This window comes from Carcharodon carcharias, chromosome 7, assembly GCF_017639515.1.
Source record: "Carcharodon carcharias isolate sCarCar2 chromosome 7, sCarCar2.pri, whole genome shotgun sequence".
Lineage (NCBI taxonomy): Eukaryota > Metazoa > Chordata > Chondrichthyes > Lamniformes > Lamnidae > Carcharodon > Carcharodon carcharias.
This window is the reverse complement of record NC_054473.1, coordinates 75,755,154-75,760,745: the sequence shown is the minus strand read 5'-3', so window position 1 is coordinate 75,760,745 and position 5,592 is coordinate 75,755,154. Positions and strand designations below refer to the sequence as shown.

At 41.9% G+C, this 5,592-nt stretch overlaps 1 non-coding gene across 1 annotated transcript; it reads right to left on the bottom strand.

Annotated features, from left to right (window-relative positions):
• Positions 1-782: 782 nt before the first annotated feature.
• Positions 783-933, bottom strand: LOC121280644. The gene has a single exon (XR_005943674.1). It is a non-coding gene; the product is annotated as a U12 minor spliceosomal RNA (small nuclear RNA).
• Between the last annotated feature and the right edge of the window lie 4,659 nt (positions 934-5,592).

Genomic DNA, 5,592 nt, shown 5'->3' with positions numbered 1-5,592 from the left:
TTAAGGCAACAGCAACCCATAGACTTAACCAAACACCAGGCAAAGTATTTTCATCTTACGAATTCAAAATGTGGTTCCTCTCACTTTAATTCCTGTGAAGACAGTTGTAAGCTTACAGCTACATTGATCTTACATTGCCTCTGCCCTGCACACACAAAACTGCCCTCTGATATACCTAACATATCTCATTGAATGTAAATTCTCATTGTATCACCAGCATCTTCTAACAATAAAACCCCTTTCATAGCACCAATTTTATTAGTTATATAAACATATTGCTTGGCCTCTGCTTGCTAGGTGCCAGACTTCACCCTACACCTTGAATGCTTTATTCAAAAAATGCAAATGCACTCTACCTCTCTTACATCTCAAAACTAGTATACATCAAAGCACCTAGACTAGCTGGCTTTAATCCAATTAAGACACACCCACAGACTAAACCTCTATTTTAAAAGAAAAATATTTTCCAATAATATTATATACATTAATAGCTTCATAGCAGCAACCATTTGTTGTGGCTGTCATCTGTGAATGATTTTTAAAGAGGAAAGAATCTTCAAATTGGCCAGACGAAGAGCTGGAACTCAGGGTAGGGTGGGGGAATGTTAATGTTCCTAAAATTTAATTGCTGTGCCATAGGATTGTTGTTAGAACTTATAAAAATCACCTAAAACTTTTTCAATGCTACCAGCTCTGTTCCCAACAGGCTAGAGTTATTCAGCTTTACATAATTCCCAATGGCTGCTCACCTCCATGAAAATCTTTATTTTGGTGGACGGGGCCGGGCAGATCACTGCGCTGCGGCATCCCACAAAGTAGGCGGGTCACCTGCAGGGCGACCTTTACCCACTCAAAAATTCCTCTTGCATGAGGCGGTGAGGACCCGGGCGTCACCCCGGACCGTTATTTTCCTTACTCATTAATTTAAGGCATTCCCCCCCCCACCTCACCGTGAAAATCCCCGAATGTTAGAAGGCAGTCTCTTAACGAGCACCTTAATTACATAAAGGTGTCCAATTAATGATGCAAGTGGCTACACATTCCTGCCCTTGCAAAGGTCGGTAGTATCAAGATGAAGGCTGCAGACTGACAGGCCAGGCCATTGAGGGCGCCATGTTTTTTGGTCACCTACCTCCATGATGACCCAATTTGGCACGTAAAAATCCAACTCCTGAAGTTTACATTGTTCAGCAACAACTGTCTCAAATTTCTTGCAATTGAGTATGTCCTGCTGAAATAAAATGTCACTTGTTTCACTTTCCCCCTACACTTTTCCTTTGTCCAATTTCTCTCCATGTCCAAATGATTTCACCAGCTGCCCTGGTTGCTGCAGCCGGGGTTTCCTCACATGCTCCAAGATGTAGGTCTGCATCAACATCCATGTTGGGGGTCCCTCCATCTAATCTATTGCAGGTGCTATCCCGTGTGCGGGGTGGAGGGTCAGTCTTTCTTGTAGGGTAAAATTCTGCAATGCACAACACACCACCCCAATCCTCATCACTCCAACAGGACAGTGTACTATAAAGTGCCAACTGATCTGATCAAGTCTTTTAAATTGAAACATCAATAAAAGTCAGATAAATGCCACTGAAAATTCATCTACATTTAAAAATCTTTTAAAAGCCATTTCAATCCTGTTAAACTCATCAAGGATCCTTCAACAGCACCTTCCAAATCTGTGACCTCTACCGTCTAGAAGGACAATGGCAGCAGATAGATGGGAACACAACCACCTGGAAGATCCCCTCCAAGTCACTCACCATCCTGACTTGGAAATATATCACCGTTCCTTCACTGTCACTGGATCAAAACCCTGGAACTCCCTCCCCAACAGCATTGTGGGTGTACCTACACCACAGGAACTGCAGAGGTTCAAGAAGGCAGCTCACCACCACCTTCTCAAGGGCAATTTGGGATGGGCAATAAATGCTGGCCCAGCCAGCAACGCCCACATCCCATAAAATAATTTAAAAAAAAACAAGGTCAGCTAATCAATTCAAGAAGTTTGAGAAGTCATGCTAAAAGTTTACATATAATTAACAATAAAATTCAACATTTAAAAAGTCTGCGCTTAGTTTTGAAAGTTCCTATTTGCTGCTGTTGGGTGAATGCCTGCACTTTATTAACCCTCCCGAGGAGCCTGTTGTGCCTCATGATAGTAATTCTCAACAAAACTATGTAAAAATCAGTGGTAGTCATGGGCAATTAGCCCAAATTGATGAACTATGTGTCCCTGCCATTTTGCAAAGCAGATGAGCAGAGGCTTCTCCAGGCTGCATTCTCATGTATCAAAACTTCCAATTTTTAGAGAATGTTCATATGTGCACTCTGCAAATTGCGGCAGCATTGCATTCGTCACTGTTGGGAACACAAAATTCAGCCCATGGTACGTATAAATATTGGAATCTAAGACTGTAAGGGGTAATGACATCCTCACTATGTTTTCTAGGCAAACACTAACCTGACACTCATCATAATTTGAAAATTAAACTGTACTCTCTCTTTATGCTACTAGTTAAGGTTAATGAACCAAAAATAGATCTTCTTGGGGAGGCAAAGGACGTGGCTGAGGTACTAAAGGAACACATTGTACCTGTCATCATTAGAGACAAGGATGCTGCCAATGTTAAGGGAGAGGCAGTAGCAATATTCGCTAGGATTAAAACAGATAAAGAGGAGGAACATATAAGTTGGCAGAAGTCAAAACAGAAAAATCATTCAGTGTGGCTGGATGCATTCTGCTTTACTGAGGGAAGTAAGGATGGAAATTGGGAAGGCTCTAACAGCAATTTTCATTGGATTTGGGGATGGTACTAAAGAACTGGAAGATTGCTAATATTACACCCCTGTTTAAAAAGTGAAGAAAGATAAACCTGGTAACTGCAGGACACTCAACTCAACATTGGTGGTGGGGAAAGTTGTAGAGACAATAATCTGGGACAAAATTAGTTGGTGTTTGGAAATGTCTGGGCTAATTAATGAAAATCAGCATGGATTTGTTAAATGCAAATTGTGCTTGACCAACTTGTTCGAGTTTGTTCCTGAAGGGACAGAGAAGGTGGATGAGGGTAGGGTATTTAGTGTTGTGTATTCAGGCTTTCAAAAGGCATTTGACAAAATATCCAATTATAGACTTGTTAGCAAAATTATAGTCCATGGGATTCAAAGGACAGTGGCAGCAGAAACAACAGCTCATATTTATATAGCTTCTTTAACATAATAAATCATCTCATGGTGATTCACAAGAGGATTATAAATCAAAATGACACCAAGCCACATCAAGAGATGTTAGGTCAGATGATCAAGAGGCCAAAGAAGTAGAGACCAATTTAGTGAACCTTCACTGTACCACTTCCATTACAAGTGTATCTTTTTTAAATGTGGAGACTAAAGCTGCACACAGTATTCCAGTTGTAGTCTCATCAAATACCTGTGCAACTGTAGCAAGACTTCTCTATTCCTATACTCCAATCCTCCTGCAATAAAGGCCAACATAACATTTGCCTTCCTGATTGCTTGCTGCATCTATATGCTAACTTTCTACCTTCCTTGTACAAACACACCCAAGTGTCTTTTTTGAACATCAACACATACGTTTCACACCTTCTAAAAAAAATTCTGCTTTATTATTCTTATGACCAAAGTGAATAACTTCACGCTTCCCCACATGGTACCACATCTGCCATCTTGTTGCCCATTTACTTAACCTGCCTATGGCTGGAATTTTCTGCCCCTGTTGGCGTCAGGTGTCATGGTGGACATGAGCGGACAATATGGCGAGATGGCCAAAAATCGGTTTCACATCGTGGTGAAACCAATTTGTGATCATCCGTTCCGCTCGTCAGTGGCAGGCCATGTTTCCTGCCACGCACGCCTGGAACCTAATTTCACTACTTTAGCATCTCTTAAGCTTCGCTCACCGGAATCATCCCCTCCACGCTGGACCATCCGGGCATGCAATCATGCCAGTGTGTTTCACAACTGTACGTAAGCGACGTGCACCTGGCGAGCTGCACTTCGCTTGGGACTTTGAAGTTTCTTTGTCTACCTTGCTTCGGGCAGCACTCCTGGTCATCAGCGCCAGGCTTCACAGGCAACACCACATCACTTTTAGGGGGGTTCATAGGCAGGTCTCTACCTACTAGATCAGCCTTGAGGCAGGGGTGGGTTTTCAATGGCTGCAGGGCTAGGGCTTGCTTGGGAAAGGGGTAAAAGTGGTCTCAGGCAAGGGAAGAGGCTGCAGGATGAGAGCTGTACTGGTGCAGGGCGAGGTAATGGCGTGGCAGGCAAATTGGATGCCACCCAACAGTGAGGCAGCATGTTTCCTGTGGCTGCATAATTAATGAGGTGGGAATGGGACAATACAGCACAAAAAGCTGCCTTTGTGGTTGGCAGGTAAGATGACTTTTTTCCCACCCACTACTGCACTTTGTACAAACCTGGAACAATTCCACCCTCTTTGCAGCCTCTCTGCATCCTTCCCACAGCTTACCTTCCCACCTAGCTTGGTATCACCAGCAAACATTGATACATTACTCTCTGTCTTTTCATCTAAGTCATTAATATAGATTGTAAATAGCTGAGGTCCCAGTACTAATCCTTGTGGCAAGCCACTATTCAATGTTGCCAATTTCAAAATGCCTCATTTATGCCCACTCTCTGTTTTCTATCATTAACCCATCCTCTATCCATGCTAAAATATTACCCCCAACTCCATGAGCCCTTACCTTGCCTATTAATCTTTTGTATGGCACCTTATCAAATGCCTTTTGGAAATCCAATATAGTACATCTACTGGTTCCCCTTTATCTACTCAATATGTTATATCCTAAAGAAACTCTAATAAATTTGTCAAAAAGGATTTCCCTTTTGTAAAGCCATGTTGGCTTATTCTAATCATGCTATGCTTTACTAAGTGCATTGTTTAGATTTCCTTAATAATAAGTTTCAGCATTTTCCCAACAACTGATGTTAGGCTAACTGGCCTATGGCTCATTGTTTTCTCTCTCCCTCCTTTCTTGAAAAGCGGTGTAACATTTGCCAACTTCCAATCTAATGGGACTGTTCCCGAATCTAAGGAATTTTGGAAAAGCATAGCCAGCACATCCACTATCTCTGCAACTATCTCTTTTAGAACACTAGGGTGCAGGCATCAGATCACAGGAATTTGTCAGATTTTAGTCCCTTAAATTTCTCAAATACTTCTTCTCTGCTAATATTAATTTCCTCACTCTTTTTAGCCCCTAGGTTACTGTCTATTTCTGGCATGAATCTTGTGCCTTCTTCTTGAAGACAGACACAAAATACTTGTTCAGTGCCTCTGCCATTTCCTTATTCCCCAAAATAATTACTTCTGTCTCTGCTTCTAAGGGACCAACATTTACTTTAGCTACTCTCTTCCTTTTTATATGCTTATAAAAATTCTTACAATCTCATAGACTTATGGATTTCTACAGCACAGAAGGAGGCCATGCGGCCCATTGTGTCTGAGCTGGTCAGCAAAGATCTGATTACACTAATCCCATTTTGTAGCGCTTGACCCATAGCCCCAGAAGCTATGACAATGCAAGTGAATATCTAAATACTTCTTAA